This window comes from Ambystoma mexicanum, chromosome 4q, assembly GCF_040938575.1.
Source record: "Ambystoma mexicanum isolate Mex_15411 chromosome 4q, UKY_AmexF1_1, whole genome shotgun sequence".
Taxonomy (NCBI): domain Eukaryota; kingdom Metazoa; phylum Chordata; class Amphibia; order Caudata; family Ambystomatidae; genus Ambystoma; species Ambystoma mexicanum.
Genome location: NC_090928.1, coordinates 845427984 through 845446999, shown reverse-complemented (window position 1 = coordinate 845446999; position 19016 = coordinate 845427984).

The window sequence follows — 19016 nt, the reverse complement described above, 5'->3', positions numbered from 1 at the left end:
CTCATCCCTTAATTTTGCTAGTCGTTCCTCCAAAATCTCTCTCTCTTAAGAGTCTCTCCTCCCTCCTTAATCTCTTTTTCTTCCGGTATTTCCCCCATAGTGAACATTCCATTTGGTCCTGGTCGGGACCCTTGGAACATCCTCCATAAGTTAAACACCTCCACATGGTTTGCCAACGTCTTCCCTTTATATGTATTGTGCAGATGGTTTAATAATGAATGTTGGACATATGGATCGAAGCTACCATTAGGCGGCCACGGTGTTAGCATTTTGTTATCCGTCCCCTGGGTCCATTCTATGCTATATTTAATCAGTTTCTCCCTATGGGGTGGCAGTGTTGTGCAGATGTGTTGTAGTGGGGTAGTGAGGGTGTTCCCCCACCCTCCCGATCCTGTCCCGTATGACATAGTAGCGCTCCACTTGTTACCCTTCCCCTATCTAGTAGCAGTTTATCTCACCAGCAGTTTACAAGATACAGCCTTATATTGTTTACCTGGCCCCGTAAGTTTGGGGACTTACGATAGTCCGCTAAGAACAATTATAAAAAATATAGTATGTTATATTTGTATATTTCCTTCTGTCTTTCTTTCTTCATACAACACCCTTACGGCCCCCTGCGGCCGAGGCGCACGTAGCCCCCTGCGGCTGCGTACCCCTTATGACGTTCTTATACAGTCGTCCTATTTCCACGTGCTCCTTCCTCCCCCTTCTACACTTGCCGTGGCCGGCGTTCTCCGTACGACTCCCAGAAAGAAAGATGCCTTGTGCTCGGGATATCCTATGAAAGCCCTACTGGTGACGTCACCGATCTCTTCGAGCCACTGATAAGTTCTTCATATATTCTTTAAGTTCAAAATGCACTTTCAATCTACCCCCGTTAACCCTACAGCTGTCTTCCTGTCTTCCTGTCACTCCTGGAACAAGGTAATCAAATCAATAATATAACCAGACTGCGCACGCTGCGTCGCCTCGCGTGTGATACGCCCCTCGACAGGAGGGCTTAACCAGCCAATTATCTTCCGTATTAGGCAACTAACTAGCTACCGCCTACAGGGAAACGTCATCTACCTATCGAGTTTCTTGCTCGAACAATAGGGATCCTCATCTACTCATTGATCAATAAATGCCAAATCGTAGGAAACCACACACACCCACCCTTGCACGGTCGCTACCTAGGCCAATCAGTTTCTACGAGCGGTCGCACGTGATGTTTTCGTGCTCCGCCCCCATCTCTCGCGTAACGTAGCCAACTGCTCTCGCACTTGTTCGACTACCATTCATTTTATTTCCAACACTAAGTTGTCGAACCTTCGCCGCGCACCTGTGCAACACCTCCCGCCTCCCGTATTTAATTCCTCCCCCCTCCCTCACAATTTCACATTGCTTGTTGTGCGTGACATGCTCACCAAGTTCTCTTGATGCGGGGCCGCTCGACTGCGTGCACCCCTCCAAGCGGCTCGTCACCTCCCCTCGTCAACCGCGGGCGGGATACTTCTCAACCGGCTCCCGAGGGCCAATATCCGGATTGCGCTGTCCGGTCTTCTCGCAGCTCTGCGATGGTCCTGTAGTCCTCAGAAGGGGGCGACGGCAGAGGGGGCCGCGCCGCCGGGCCTCCTCGCAACCGGAGTGCCTGGAAAAAGTAAAAAATAAAAAAGGCGGATCTTAAACAGATCTCAGCGGTGCCTCCAACTTGTCGGGGGGAAATTCTGCCGGGGTCGGCCGGGCCGTCCGCAGACCTCCGGGCAGGGAGGCCCCAACTCCTCCTGTATATCCCAAAAGAGATAGAGTATGAGACACACGCAAGAAGCAAGGTGACTCTGCTGTTTATTAAACAAAAACGGCAGGGATGGGTCAAGGAGCGTATGCGTCCGTCCTGACACACACACAATCGTGGGGCTCGCAGGCCCTTTTTACCTTAGTATGATGCGCTACTTGCGTCACCTTAGTAAGTTAGCAAAAAACCTATTGCCACTCTTAATTGGTTGCTCGAGTGGTAGGGGTAGTATAGCATTCGTATAGAGAACAATATTAGTGGACGAGGGTTAGTCAGGTGATATATCTGGGTTGTCCCTACAATTAGATACATGAGGATTGTTACATGAAGACTACTGATGATTGGTCAATGTTAATAGCGTCAGTGATAAGAGCCCCATGTTCTTATTGGTGCGCCCGTGAGCTTCCCAGCTTGGGACCATCGCTGTTCCCAGCTCTCGGTGTACCTGTCATTTGCAACAATGTTTCACTATGAGTACGTGCAGACAATGTGAGGACTTAATCATGAGCTGGAAGGCCGACTACTCCCACTGTCGCAGATGTCCATTGAGCCTTTTAAGTGTGTCTGCCTGTGTCTTGTACCAAGGGATCCAGACGCCTTCTTTCACCTGGACTTGGCATCCTGTCAGGTTCGGCTTGGTCACGTGAAGTGGACCGTGTTTGAGGCAGAATTCTGCACAATTAATATTGTTTTTCCACTGTGTGCCTGGTTTAATTTGCAGGTGTGATTTTAACGTTGGTGCGCGGCGTGCGAGGTTGCAACCTCGTGCCCTTGATGGTCTGCTTTCGGAATGTGGGTTTGCAACATTGCGACCTTGGCTGTCTACTCTCACCGGGCTCATTCTGCAGGATCAGCAACCTGACTCTTGTTCTTTTAACGTCCATGGGAGCTCTTGCTTGCGGCCTACTTAGGCCTGGTGTATAGGTGAAACCGTTTGGTGCACAGGCGCTTTAGGTTATAGTATCATATTGTCTTATGACCAGTATCGTGTCTTCGTTATATTTCTCATCATGGTACTTGGGTTTAGGAGAAGCGTAAACAAGCTCTTTAGATGAGTTCATGATGCGTCTTGCGTTTCTGCATTTTGAGAGCCTATGTGGAAAATAATAAAGATGCACGTCCGTGAGTATGTCTGTCGCCTACGTCATAGCACTGGGTATATTCTTCGTGTGGATTGGTGCGGGAGTGTCCAGTGTGTATATTTACACAGGTGTGCTGACCGTTGGCTAGGTCGTCATGGCATCTCTAACGACGTGTTGGTTTTAGTCTAGTTGATCCGTGCCGCAGGTGTCAGCATGGGCAGGGCGTGCTGCTGGGCAGGCAGATGGACACATCCGTATGTTCCTGTACCAGGGTATTTGGTCGTCTGGTAGATGAGCAAATTTTTCTCGTGGCGGGTGCCTGGGCCGTGATCCTTTAGGCCAGGCGCGAGAGGGGAAGGACGGGAGCCTGTTTTTCCATTCTCCCACTTCAGTACTACTGTTGGATCTTCATGTGGTATGTTCAGCTCTTGTAGATGTAGAGAGCCCATACTCGGAATGTGCAACTAATTGTTTAGCGTCTCACATACATCACTTTGGAGCCATTAGATCTAGGGCTCCACACAGTGAATTTGCCACCTCCCCCACCCCCTGTTTTTCAGCAATTTAGAACAATTCCATGCCCTGAGCTATTCCCATGGGACACGCGCTCGCATTGGCTGCATTCGAGCTATGCCAAGACACGAGGCTCCGTGTACATCACCATGGCCAAAGCTGGTCCTTCCCCTCTCTGCTATCAGATAAAATGAGCACACGTTCAGGTCACTATCACTGCACTGTGATTTTTAAAGACGACATCCCATTGTTTTAGATGTGACAATTCTACCATGTCGTGGGGTGTACGCCGCCCTGTTACCATGGCAACGGTCGCACACACCTGTCCTAATTCCACTATATTTACACAATCGACTGCAGTATCTACAACAATTAATTCACTTGTGCATTTTCGCACTCAATATGCATATACATCTTGTACAGCTTAGCGAGCCGCATACACTATTCCAAGATGGACACTGCTATATAAAGCTGTGTGACCTAGCAACTGCGTCCGCATCGGAGGATTGCCGTGCATGCAACTGGAGCTTTTGGTATAACGCTCCGCTTGTCCTGATACTTTACAAGATCCGTGGGTAAGGCTTCAATTTGCCTATGCTCCCAACACTGCCACACAGACGAGTGCCTCAATAGTTATTTTCTTTGTCTCACCACATTGGGACCAACAAATTCCATACACGAGCTGATGCTTTCAATAATAGCAGCCTGCTGACTGATTCAGTGCCCTCTCTTTAGGGCACGCTTTTGAATCCAGCCGAATTATACAATTGAGATGATTGAAACCTCACGGCTACCTATGTTTAGGTAAGCCTCCCTTTTTGTTGTTTTTTATACTGTAAATTGCACAACTAAATAGTTCTTTTTAGAACAGAATAGGACAAAACACTAAGCTCTCCTATCTCCTTTAAATAGATGTCCACTGTGTCTATGATCCATGGGACATTGCAGGTCCCTGGACTCTTTCCTTTTTTACACCTTGGTCTTACTTATGTCCCACAGGTAAGCTGTGTCCACCTGTTCCACGGGAGACACAGTGATTTCATCACGAGTTTTTACATTTTATTTTTCATAACAACATTTTATTAGGTTGTACAAATCAGCAATACATCAACAACAGTATTGTGATCAATAGTCTCAACGTTCAGCAATATACATTCGTATGGAAGGCGAGTTATTAGTCGGCGTTAGGCCGAACTCCATTGTCTGATACTATATTTGAACTTGGTGGATATATCAGCAGTTATAGGTTAGGTGACTCTAATTGAAGATTATGGGCTGGTCAGTAGAGGGGGCTGCTTTGTAGCCATCTGGTGAGTGGTGGCCTTCTGGACAGAGCCAGGAATCTAGTTGCATAGTCCATGAAAGGATCCCAGATGTTCATGGATTTGGTGAAGGAATTATTTCGGATCACGGTTACCTTTTCCGCCACCGCAATGTCCCAACATTTGGACCACCATAATGCTATTGAGGGTCCTTCCTCATGTTTCCACAGGTGGGCCATGGCAATTTTTGCTGCGAGGAGTAGATCCGTACACAACTGAGGTATGTGACCTGAGATTGGTAATGTCCCGTCCCCTGTTTCCCCTAGGAGAATGATCCCCGGATCCCAAGGAATAGTGAGTCCAGTGATGTCTTTGATGTGTTTGATCACCTCCCTCCAGTATGCCTCCGCCTTTGGGCAGGCCCTTACCATGTGAAAAAATGAACTGGGGATGTTGCATCTCCGCCAGCATTGGTCAGAGAGATTTGGATTAGCTCTGTTGATTTGGACAGGGGTTACATAATATCTGTAACAGAGTTTGTAGCCACCCTCCCTGTTAGTAATACATTGTGAGCTTTTATGCAACCTGGTCCAGATTTTTGCCCATTCTTCAACCTCTATTTCTCGTCCTAGGTCCCTCTCCCACTCAATCATGTATCTTTCTCTTTTCGTGGGGTGAACCCTGTCCAGGAGACGGTATAGTGCAGAGATTTTGCCTCTTTTTATTGGGGTTGTGAGGGTGCTTTCTAGAGCCATCAGCTCTCTAGCGCATTTCTCTCGAACCAAGATAACCAGTGCCTTAATTGAGTATAATGAAATCTTTCTCTCTTCCCTATCCCAAATTTCTCTTTACATCTTTCAAATGAAATGGGTGCGCCCTCCTCTAGGAAGTCACTTGTTTTGTGCAGTCCACCCTCCCTCCAGGATTGAAAACTATTTGGGCTGCAGCCTGGTGAAAACTCTGGGTTGTTCCAGATAGGTGATAGCGGGCCCAGTATGCCCCTAATACCCCATTTCCGAGCTGCTGCTTTACAACATCGGGCAGTTGCGATTGTAGCAGACAGAGGGCCTTTATTCGCTTGCACTTTTCTTTCTGGCAGGTGTGGGAGGTCCGCGGGGCTGCCAGGGCACCAGGTCTCCTCTATCTGTGTCCATTTTGGGGCATCCTCTTCTTGTACCCAGGAGAAGGCATGTGATAGCTGAGCTGCTGGGGTATATCTGGCTATGTCTGGCACCCCCAGCCCACCCTGATTCTTGTCCCACATCATTATTTGTTTACCAATGCGCGGCTTTTTCCCTCCCCAGACAAATCCCTGCATTTTCTTTTGCATATCCACAAGTACTGGGGCCGGAATGCGGGTCGGTATTGCTGTGCAGGTGTATAGCCACCTGGGGACAATGTTCATTTTTATGGCCGCAATCCGCCCGAACCAGGAGATTTCCCTGGAGGACCAGGTCTTTAGGTCATTCTTGAGATTAGTAATAAGTTGTGGGAAATTTTCAGCATATAGTTGGGCCGGGTCCTTAGTGATTCGTACCCCTAGGTATTCTATCACACCTTTTACCCATGGAATAGGCATTAGCGGGCGGAGGGCGGCTCTTTCGAGACCATGGATGTTGATCGCTAGGGCCGATGATTTGTCTAAGTTAATTTTAAACCCTGACAATGCTCCGAAATCGTCAATTTCTTTCCATAGGGAATCTAGGGATGATGGCAGGTTTGTGGCTGTGATTAAAATATCATCCGCATATAGAGCGATTTTATATTACAGGCCACCTATTTTGACCCCCCCTATCCTGGCATTCTGCCTAATCCTGGCTGCAAAGGGCTCCATAGATAACGCAAAAATCAGAGGTGATAGTGGGCACCCCTGTCGGGTGCCCCTTGATATCTGTATTGCTTCAGATCTCCTGCCATTAACCCGTAATTGTGTTGTGGGAATTTGATAATTGGCCATAACCATTTGGTGAAATTTGGGCCGAAACCAAAATGTTCCAAGATTGCCCGCAGGTACCCCCAGTCCATCATATCAAAAGTTTTGTGAGCATCTATTGATATAACTGCCATTCTGTCCCCAGCCCTGTGGGCATGTTCAATAATGTCTATTGTTCTCCGGATATTGTCATGAGTCCCTCTTCCAGGTATAAACCCTGTCTGATCACTGTCAATTAGGCCCGGCAGGACTGCACCCAGTCTGCCCGCCAACACTTTAGCGAAAATCTTACCGTCATTGTTCATGAGCGTAATCGGGCGGTAGGAGCTGGGCAGTTCAGGAGCCCTCCTGGGTTTATGTAGCAGGACTGTCAGCGACTCCGCCATCGACCTAGTGACAGAGCCGGATGCAAGGAAAGAGTTGAATAATTCCACCAGCTGAGGGACCAGGAGCCTGGCGTGCTTTTTGTAAAAGGATGCGGATAGGCCATCAGGGCCACGAGCTGTGGATTTCAGCGATTTGATGGCTTCGATTATTTCCTCTGCCGACACAGGCATCTCGAGGTGCTCCAGCTGGGTTGTGTTCTGCTTGGGTATTGATTGTAAATACTTTGGTCGGTTGTCTAGTGCTGTCGATGACCCACTCATGATTTCTGAGTGGTATCTTGATAGTTCCGCAATTGTATCAGCGTCACTGTATAGAGCTTTGCCATCGCTCCAGCTATTGTAAGGATGTTGTTTCTGCTTCGAGTTTTTTCCAGTTTTTGCACTAGTACTCTGTTCGCTTTATTCCCCTTCATGTAATAAAACTGTCTTATAAAGGCTAAGGACTTAGTGGTGCGGTCGGCGCAGTGCATTTCTAAGGCTGTTTTGGCCTTTCTTAGCTCTCTCTCGGCTTTTCTGGAGTATCGCCTTTTCAAATCTGTCTCCAGTTGGTTCACCTTCTCCTTCAGCTTGGATGCGGCTATGTTAGAGACCCTTCGTTGTTCCGCTCCTGCGCTGATTAGCGAGCCTCCGACAACTGCCTTCATTGCGTCCCAGATGATATTGATAGGAGAGGTCTCTGTGGTATTTTCTCTAAAGTAGTTGACTATTGTGTTCTCGACTTCCATCTTGATGCATTCATCCAGTAGCAGAGTGTCGTTCAGTTTCCAGTGTCTTTGTGCAGGGAGCTTTTGCCCCGATATAGCTAGGTTCGCCGTCACTGGAGCGTGATCCGAGATCATACAGGTGTGTGTTGCAGTTGCCTCCAAGCATGGGTAAATGACTCCTGAGATTAAAATGAGGTTGATTCTTGAGAAGCCTTTATGCACCTGGGAATAGTGGGAGTAGTCTCTCGAGGTCCCGTTAAAGAGCCTCCAGGCGTCGACGGTTTCCATTTCCCTTAGTAGCTTGGCTAGTGAGAGTGCTTGTGCATAGTCGGATTTAGTGGGCGTAAGGGTCTTATCCATCTGGGGATTCGGCATTGAGTTGAAGTCCCCACCCATGATTAGATGCCCTTCTTGGAATGCCAAAATGGTTGGGATTAGATTTGTGATGAAGTTAGCTTGAGCAGAGTTGGGCCCATAAATTGTAGCAATGGTGATCGGGAACTCCTCGAACATCCCTTTGAGTAGGAGATATCGCCCGTTTGGATCTCTTTTTATAGTCATTTTTGTTAGGGGGACCCTATCACTAAGGAGTATTGCCACTCACCTTTTCTTCTGGCCCGAGGTAGCAAAGTATGCTTTTCGGTACCTGGTAAATTTTACTCTGTGTTCGTCTTCCTGTAGTAACTGGGTTTCTTGAAGCAACACAATGTCCCCCGCTAATTGCCCCAGCCTGTGTTCTACAGATTTTCATTTCCGTGGCGAGTTTAGCCCTTGCACATTCCATGATAAGATTGTTATTGCGCTCGTATCAGCCATGTTTTCCTGTTCCTTTCTTATCCGAGATTGAGTTCATATCCGCTTGCTGAGAGTGATCTTCCATTCCTGAAGTTACTTCAATGGTTCTGTGGTGCTTTGTTGCTGTTTTCGTTGACCTGTTGTGATGTGATTTGAGTTCTGGGCCGAGCCACAAGGGCTTCCTGACCCGGAGTGTTTGTATGTGTTTCGAGAATCCCTTCTCTCTCCCCCACCTCCCTTCGAACAAACATGTAGGAAGAACAACGTCCTACTGCCACTGGAAAACTGGTGGCATCGATGCGCTTATCTTGGCCAACTGGGCGCCGAATTAACTGTTAAACTAGAGATAATGCTGTGCATCCACCCTGCATGGTGTATCGATTTCTGTCTCGAGATGTGTATAAGCTTCAACGTGAGCTTCCCCTCTTCTGTTGGACCCGTAGATCCGTCCATCTTGTTTATCTTCGGATAGCTTGTTCCCCTGTAAAGGTACCCTGATCCACAGACTTAGGTGGATGTAAATGTCTAGATCATCCAGGGTTGGAGAATTTTGTGGGTGGCCCTCGGGGTCTGCGTCATCGGGTAGGTTTCGAACATTGACCGTCTGAAGGTTTCTTGTGCTGGGATTGGGATGGTTCCTCGAAGTCCGACCCGCCTCCTGATTCTCCGATGCCCATGAATTTGTCGGCCTCTTTCGGTGAGCGGATTTGTCTCTGAGTCCCCTCCCAAGTAAACCCAGCTGAAGTTGGGAACCCCCAATGATAGGCAATTATTTTCCCCCTCAGCCATTCCGTGAATGACCTCATGGCTCTGCGCTTCTGGAGTGTGGAGTTTGCTAGGTCCTGATATAGTGATATTTTAGATCCTTGAAATGTTATTTGGCCCATTTGTCGTGCTTCATTCATGATTTCCTCCTTGAGTTGGTAGAAATGCACCCTTACTAGGACGTCTCGGGGGAAGTTGGATGCCGATCTCGGAACCGCCCTGTGTACTCGGTCCAGCTCTAGAGTTGCTTCATCCGGCAGGGTTATGATGAATCTAAGCAGCTGAGAGACGTAACTTCTTAGCTCTGTGTCTGGGATAGCTGCTGCTATCCCCCGGAGGCGAATGTTATTTCTCCGCGACCGATTTTCTGCATCTTCTTGTTTGGTTTCTAAGAGTTCACATCTTTCTTCCAGAGCTCTGATTTCATCTCTGTCGATTTCGCCTTCAAACCGCTGGTCACAGACTTCTGACTCAAGCTCCGCCGTTCTTTTCTCCACTTCGATCACTCTTTTGTCCAGAGAGTTTATTTTTTTAGTTACTTCTTCTGTGCTTTTGTGAATTTCCTTCGTCAGTGCCGTAAGTAATTTCTGCAGGTTATTCTTGGTCACTATTTGTGCTGTATTATTCACCGTTGCTGCGCCGGCGTGGCCTTCTTCACCGGGAATAGACTCTCGCATCTCCCCCTTCTTCGAGCGCTCGGTCGAAGCGCCGGCCATTAGTGTCACAATGTCCGCCTGCTTCGACTTTTTCCCGCTTCTGGACATCTTAGTTCCCGACTGCCCACTATCCACTCCATCACCCCCTTGATGTTCTGTCCGCTTGGCTACCTTGAGGCAGGGCGGAAGGGATAAGTATAAGTTGAGGGGGGGGTTAGGGGGGGCCCAGGTTAGCAAATTCTTCAGAGATTTATGCTGGCTGCAAGGTTATGGCAGAATTTATGAGAGCGGCTGCTCCGAACGATGTGTGGGACGTTTGCTTCCCCGCATCAGCCTTCCTCCCCACTTTTCCAGCCTTGTTATGGGTGTATGCTGGGAGGGGTCTGCGGCGGTCGGTGCCCCGCTCCTCACCTTCTATTAGTAAGCCTGCTGTGCTTGACGCCGGGCTGGATCTTCCTCCCGTCTCCAGGGCTGAGCAGGCAACGGTGTGAACAGTCTTTCATGCGCCCGAAGCGCAGCGTGATGGCTCTGTAGTCACTCCAATGCACTTAGGCCTCCTTCGTCTGTCTCGAGGCGAGCAGAGCACCCTATGTGGATAGTGCTCGCTTGATCTTAGCTGACTCACTTGATCATGTGTTTTCAAACCATGTCCTTAGCACTCCCCTTCCTGTACCTCATTCATTCTTTCAGCACCATCTGAACATCCTGACAACATAGTCTGCCCTGTCCTGACGAAGGCCCTAAGAAGAAAATGGCTCATATAACCTCTACATAGGGCCGAAACACCTTGGTGTAGACAAACATTTTTCCAACCACAGTGTCATAAATATTTTTCACTGTCTCGTACTAATGTACATATTGTATACTTGTTCCATTTGTTCATGTGGTATGACCCCTGTCGTTCTCTTTATACATCGACAGTAGAAACTGTATTATGTTTACTGTATAGACGTATGTGTAAGAAATTCAACTTGCCCCTGTTTTATTGTGCAAATCTACATTGCTTTACCTTGTAATCAATGATGTTCAGCACTATACCTAAACCATCAAGCAAGTAAATGCTAAAAACTATCAAAATAAGTATTGTTAAAACTTAGGTGTGGTACTTGAATCTCTGTGTGAATTTTGAATGAACAGTAAGGGGGCATGCTTCTCGCATTGACCCGTTCACTTGTATTTTGTAACGATTGAGCCCTCCTGGGCAGAATAGTTTTTTTTTCTCCAGGAGCCCTTGTTCATAATCGTACAGACACCCCCTCCATTATTTACACTGGTGGTAGCGGTGGGATGCTTATGTGCCGTAAGTAATTTCTGCAGGTTATTCTTGGTCACTATTTGTGCTGTATTATTCACCGTTGCTGCGCCGGCGTGGCCTTCTTCACCGGGAATAGACTCTCGCATCTCCCCCTTCTTCGAGCGCTCGGTCGAGGCGCCGGCCATTAGTGTCACAATGTCCGCCTGCTTCGACTTTTTCCCGCTTCTGGACATCTTAGTTCCCGACTGCCCACTATCCACTCCATCACCCCCTTGATGTTCTGTCCGCTTGGCTACCTTGAGGCAGGGCGGAAGGGATAAGTATAAGTTGAGGGGGGGGTTAGGGGGGGCCCAGGTTAGCAAATTCTTCAGAGATTTATGCTGGCTGCAAGGTTATGGCAGAATTTATGAGAGCGGCTGCTCCGAACGATGTGTGGTAGCGGTGGGATGCTTATGGTTTTAAGAATCAGTGTGTAACCTTGCCACTTAGAAAATATCCACACTTTGTTAAATTGCCGTTTAATTGTGTACAAGATAACTACATTGCAAGCAATGGAGTCTATTGCAAATGGTAAATTGACTAGGATGAGCTTAGAGGCTCTCCAGAGTGCTTGTGAAGCCAGGGAGGTAGACTTTGAGGATAGGTCTAGGGCTGAGCTGATAGCTGCCCTGGTGGACTACCAGACTGATTGCAAACTCTTTAAGGGGGGAATGCAACCAATGAGGACTCTGCCCCTGGCGTTCCTACTGAATCTGATATGAATTCTGGGAATGCCTCCACTCCTGCTGCCTCTGTTCCAACCGCCAGCAATGCTTCTTCAGGGAATTCCTTGGAACTTGAATTATTAAGGATGAAATTGGCCTTTGAATATAGAAAGTTGGAAACTGAATCTGCGCTTAGGAAAGAGGAGCTGGCACAGCAAGTGATACTCAAAGATAAGGATCTTGAACTTAAAAACAAGGACACTGAATGTCAGAAAATCCAGCTAGAGAAAGCTAGAGTGGAAACTTCAGAGAAACCAGTTGAGAGTGTCGGGTCCCCAGCCACCAAGTTTACAAAATATTTGATTGGTGTATATGTGGAGGGTTCTGATATCCTCCAATGGATTGAAGAGTTTGCGATGGTTTGTGCAATTAATGATGTTGATAAAAGAGATTGGGCTAAGCGTTTGTTAAGCTGAGTGCTTTAGACTGGATATGACTGTATTCTGAAACTGAGTGTGGAAGAAAGAGGTCAGTATGAGTGCATGAAGTCTGCTATGATTGCCAAGTTTGGCAAGATACCTACCCAATACCTTTAAAAGGTTCAGGGTTTGTAAGAAAAGAGAGAATGTGTCTTGGATTGACTGGGTGAGTGCTGCCCATATGAATATGATGGGGTATGATTGATGGCTACAAAGTGAAAACGTTTGTTGAATTGTCCCACCTTTAGTTTTTTGAGCATTTTTCTCAAGCCTGTTCACCAGAGCTGCGTCAGTATGTTGCTGATCAGAACATTTTGGATCCCTTTAAGCTGGCCAGGCTGACTGACAAGTGGGTCTCCCACCGGTTGTCCCCTAAGGACTCCAGTGGAAAGGACAAGGACAAAGAAAAGGGGACCTCTAAGAAAGCTGAGGAGTCCCAGAATCAATCACAGTCGAATAAACCAAAACCTTCCTCTCTCAGACCCAAAAATAGAGTGGGGATAAGTCCTATGTGGGTGGGAGTAAGAATAGTGGTCCCAGTGGTTCCAGTACCGTACCCCACATTCCTGGCACTTGTTGGGACTGTGGTGCTCTGGATCACAAAAAGGGTGACCCCAAGTGTAAAGGTAAGGCACTTGGAGTCCAGGCTATCAGCCCGACCTACCCTTACCCCATGTCTGGGGAGGAGGCCACTGTCCTCCCCATCTCTACAGGAATCACCTTTGGTGCTCTGGTAGAGATTTCCCCAGTGTCCCCTGGGGCCTGGGACTAGTACGCAGAAGTACTGGCGACAATCCCACAGAACACCCGTCAGTTTTTGAGAAGTGTCCTCTTGAATGGCCAGCCTTCTACTGGCTTGAGAGACACTGGGGCGAGCATGACAGTGGTGGACAGGACCCTGCTCAAGCCAGAGGACAATGTTTGTGCTCCTCTGAGAACCACCAGCTTAGCTGGTGGGCATCCCAAATTATCTCCTGTAGCCTTAGTCACACTCATGATTGGAGACAAGACAGCAAAGCCTCCTGTCCTGGTTCAGAACAATGTCCCTGCTAACATTGTGTTAGGCAATGATCTAGTAGAGTTGGAGTTGATCTCTTATGGTCTCCCCATGACTGCTGCTGCAGTCACTAGGTCACAGGTGACACCGGGTCTGACTGAGAGTCAGGTACCCAAGCCAAAGGCAAGGCCTAAGGCAAGAAGGAGGAACAAGAAGGCCACCTCTGTTCAAGGGGCTCCTTCTCCTCCTCCTGCTGCTCCTGCAGCACCCATTGGGATCCATGCTCCGGATGGGCTGGGTCCAGTGGAAAACCCAAACTCAACTCCTGAGGGAGATGTAACAGAAGACTCTCCTGTGGGAGAGGTGCTCAACCTGGAGGACCACACTGACCTTCAATGCCTGTTGGCTGAAGGGAGGCCCTCTGGGGGTGCATTCTGTAAGGGTCAGACAGAGTGCCACTCTCTAGAGGGTCTGAGGAAACAGGCCCTGTCCGAGGCACAGGGAGAAGTGCCTAGGACATTCCAGATCTATCGGGAGGGTGAGCTCCTTGTTAGTGAGCCCACTAAGCGTGAACTTGGTGCCCTCAAGAGGTGGGTGGTACTTCAGGTTTACAGGCCCCTCCTACTGCAGTTGGTGCATGAGGTGCCCTTAGCTGGTCATCTTGGTACCAAGATGACAAAGCAAAGGCTCTCTGCCCATTTCTACTGGCTACGGATGGGAGTAGAAGTGGATTCCCACTGCGGGACCTGCCCTACATGTCAGTTTTCTGGCAAGACTGGAGGCAGTGTCATTGCCCCACTGCAGCCATTGGCAGTGGTTGGCACACCATTTGAGATGGGTGGGCATCAACATTGTCGGTCCCCTTGACCCTCCCACTTCAGTTGGACATCGGTTCATCCTGGTCTTGGTTGATCATGCCACCAGGTACCCTGAGGCTATACTCCTTCAGACTGTTACTGCCAAGGTGGTTGCCAGGGCTCTCCTGGGCATTTTCACCTGTGTTGGATTCCCTAAGGATGTTGTCTCTGACAGAGGATCCAACTTCATGTCGAGTTACATGAAAACCATGTGGAAAGAGTATGGAGTTGCCTAGAACTTCTCTACCTCTTACCACCGCCAGATTAATGGTCTGGTCAAGAGATTTAATACATTTCTCAAGGGCATGCTAGGCGCTTTGGAAGAGCCCCTAAGGAGGAGATGGGATCTCCTCCTGCCATACCTGCTGTTCGCTTACAGAGAGGTACCTGAAGAGGGTGTTGGTTTCAGCCCCTTTGAGTTACTCTTTGGACATCCCGTGAGGGGGCTCCTTGCCTTGATCAGAGAAGGTTTGGAAGCCACCCGTCCAGGTCCTGCCAAGGAAGTGGGGGACTATGTGTTAGGCCTCAGACGGAGGATGACCCAGATGATGGGTCAGGCGACAGCGAATCTCAAGGCCAGCCAGGAATTGAACAAGTACTGGCATGACCTCAAAGCCTCGCAACTGGATTGGACTCCGGGACAGGAGATCCTTGTGATGGAGCCTACCAAGCCAAAAGCTTTAGCAGATATGTGGACTGCACCCTTCAGGACATTTCTCCAAGATGGGCGAAGTCAATTATCTGGTTGATATGAGAGTCCCACGGGTAGTCCCTCAGGTATTCCATGTTAACAGGCTCAAGCCTTTCCATAGATGAGTCTCATGTCTCTTGCTGGCTTCAGAGCCCCTTCCTGATTTGCTGCATAGCAACCCTCAGGATGGCTCAGTGGAGGGAGTGCATCTCTCTCCAGATCTGACTCCAGAGCAGCAGAGGGCCTGCAGGGCTTCGCTCCAGCAGTATGCGCCTCTGTTCTCGCTGACACCAGGCCTCACTCTATGGTGCAGGCACGAAATTGACACTGGTGACAGCGTACCTGTCAAAAGCAGATGCTGCAGGATGTCAGAGACTGTGAAGAACCACATCCAGGCTGAGGTCGCCAAGATGTTGGATCTGGTTGTTATTGAACCCTCAACCAGTCCCTGGTCCAGTCCAGTGGTCCTTGGCCCCAAAGTAAGTTCCCAGGCAGGTACCAAGGATTGCAGGTTCTGTGTGGACTACAGAGGGGTCAGTGCCATCACCAAGACTGACATTCACCCATTGCCCAGGGCTGATGAGCTCGTGGACACCATAGGTGCTGCCAAATTTGTGAGCACCTTTGACTTTACTTCAGGCTATTGGCAAATAGCTCTGATGGACCATGCCAAGGAAAAGACTGCATTCTCAACACCTGAGGGGCTCTACCAGTTTAGAGTCATGCCTTTTTGGTTGAAAATTGCACCTACTACTTTCCAACGTTTAGTCAATCATGTATTCAGTGGACTGGAGGCCTTTTGTTTGGCCTACTTAGACGCTATCGCCTTCTACAGTTCCACTTGGGAGGAGCATTTGACTCACTTGGATAAAGTGTTGCAGGCCTGGAAAAGGGCTAATCTCACTATCAAGGCCACCAAGTGCCAGATAGCTTAGGGGAAAGTCACATATCTTGGTCATGAGGTATGAGGGGTCAAATCCAACCTCTCCCCAGTAAAGTACAGGGTGTACATGACTGGAAGACTCCAACTACTCAAACCCAGGTGAGAGCCTTTTTGGGCCTCACTTGGTATTATTGCAACTTCATGGTGGACTATGGAACCATAGCTGCACCTCTAACAGCTCTGACCTTGCCTAAACAACCCAGGAAGGTTAATTGGACAAAAGACTGTCAGAGGGCCTGTGTTGGCTTGAAAGAAAGTCTGTGTAGGGCACCTGTGTTGTGTGCGCCTGATTACAGCAAGCTCTTTATCATCCAGACGGATGCCTGCGACACCGGAATTGGAGCTGCCTTGTCCCAGTTAGATGACAAAGGCAGGGAACTTCCGATCATATTCATCAGTAGACAACTCAAGGGTATAGAACTTAGGTGTACAAATGGAGTCTTGGGATATCAACATTGAGTGCCCTGCGCCTATCTAGTTGTCGTCTGCCATGTGAAGGTATGGAGGCTACCCCTTGTTCCGTTTAAAAGTTCAATTGAAAGAAAGGCAAAGCCTACTTCTGTCATGATGCATGCTCCAAAACCCCTGGAACTGATGGGCCCACCCCAGTCACAAGCACCTAGAAGGGCTTATCAAGCCCCTAAGAAGTGCCCGAGGACCCCCCTGGACTCAGTCCTGGCTCCGTTGGTGCCAGGCTCATAATAAGTGTTGAAGTGCATGGAGCTATTTACTCAGCCTAGTCAGGCTAAGCCTTTCTATATATCCAGGGGTGTGGCTGAGGGACTACTTTATCCGAAAGGCAGGGTGTGGTTTAGGGACTACTTTACCTGGAACTACTTACAAGGCTATTTAAGCCATACCCTGCAGGCAGAACACGCTTTGCGTTATTCTGCCCTCCTGCAGTGCAACGCTCACCGTGTCTGTCCTGTCCTTGAACTGCTACAGCCACGCCCGTCCAGAAAATTCATCCATCGGTACCTGAGAGAAGAAAGAAAAGAGAACAGGAGTCAGTACAGCAGCGAAGGCCTTACCTGCAGCATTCCATCTCTCAGTTGCGCTTTCAGCCGTTCTCCGGACCACCGCACCTGCAGAGGAAAAGGTACCCGCTCAGGCATTCAATACTCACCCGGGATCAGCATTCATCCGGAGCACGTCAGAGCGGTTCTTCCATTCATCATTCCGGAGCCGCGCCGCATCTGCAGAGAAGGAAAAGAAAACAGCAGGTTAGTCACGCACGGAAGGGAAAACAGTTATTCAGACATTCAGCACCACTCTCTCGCGCAACTACTCACCTGAAGGGAAGCTGCTCAGCATTTTAGGAAGAGTCGATCCTCCATTCAATAATCCGCTCGAGACCGCGCCTGACAGAAAAGACAAATACAGGTCAAAAACTTGGGGAAAATAAAGACTTCAAGCACCTATACCAAGCAACCATTGGCATAGAGACTTACTTGTTTGAACCAGCTCTCCAAGACTCTGCAATCGCCCACAGGATCAGTGAAGTAACTAGATCCAGGTAAGACTGTGCTTATTGCGCCCCTGCTGGAGACCGCAGGACGGAGACCCTACCTCCTTAAACTCTAAGGTAAGATCGAAGAGGAGCAGGGCAATAGGTGGTTAAGGAGGTGGATTCAATCCAGCCCCACTCAGTAGCTAATATCTTATTTCGATCTTGCAGACAAACGCCTCTTGGGGTGTTAACAAGAGAGAAGTCACGGCAAGCATCACCACCTGCGGAGTGCCACGCCAGTGCAGACATCATTCGTGCAGCCACGTGCTACGCCCCTGTGGAGACCAGGGGAGCGTGACGACTTCACATAGTTGGCAGCGCCAATAAAATGCTTCAAAACAAATTGTATTTGAAGAAAGTGTGTTTTATATGCCCTTTTGTGAGACACATGTTTCAGCAACTTCTTTTCCTTTTTCAATCAGGGCTTAAATAAATAAACAAAGTGGTAAGGTAACAACATGAATAGTCATGTACACAACATTTGCAAATTAAGTAGTGTGTCGAATCACATCACAGTAAAATAATAATAATAGAGAAATATAAACAATATAATATTAATAGCAACATTCGTGCATTTTTTAGGAACGTAAATAATAGTAGCACAGAAAATAAGGGAGGAGGTATAGGGTTGGATATTATAAGGATTCAGAGAGATAGGGGAAATATGGATAGAGAAACAAAAAAGAACATTAATTAGACTTAAACAAATTTAAGTCATAGCCAGCAAGGTGTTCAGTTATATCTTTGTATATATATGTAATCGAATTTGAATATGGAATTCTTACCTAATAGGTATGTCTTTGATGTTGAGTTTAGAAGTCAAATGGTTGCACAATTCCTGGGTTAAATCCCACCTACAGAAAATATGTTTAAATATTGGCCATTTAGACGTTTTGCTGAATGTTCAATCAGAAGTTTCTGTTAGATACTGCTAATTCTTTATAAAAAAAAACCCTGTTTAGATGTTGTCTTAATACCGTCTTCTCTGCATATTGGCCAATTATTGATAATACCCCAGCTAATCTTGGATTTCCCACTGGTTCTCAACACTTAGCATTATTGGAGCTGTCGCTAAGCACAAAAATAATTCTTTATGTATGTATATATTGTCAAACAACCTGTGTCGTGACTGTTTTATTTAAACCAGCAACAAGAAAACTGTTTCCTACTTTCGAGGGTGAGCAGGGACATTGTATTTACAGGATGCGCTTCGGTGCACGTTACTGCTAAGTTTCAAATAGGTAGCGTTATACTGATTAAGCAGATAGCGGTTGACTGTGATCACATTAGGGCTTTCCTTGAAAGTGTCAGTGTTTGCTTCTAGCGTCGGCAACGTGGGGTTGCGGACACGCTGTGTTTTTCTATTGTTCTAGGGTTGCCCTGGCAACAGGATTCCCTTGTTGCTGTTGCTGGTCATCAGAAAAAGACAGGCGCCATATTTTGGGAAACAAATCTGTGGGGACGTCACGTGATCGCGGGAGCGTGGTCTCGTGAGATCTGGGCACAACGAGATCTCGCGAGCCCGCGCTCCGAGAGACAACGGTTCCCACCAGTGTTGGCGAAGCGCCAGTGTTGGCGAAGCACCAGACCAAGCAGGTCGAACGAGAGCGCTGCTCCTGTTAAGGAGCCATTGAAACTGAGGCACTGAAGAGCCTAATGTCTCCAGTTTCCAGGGCATACGTCCAAAGCCATAGGAGGCCACATGGGGGC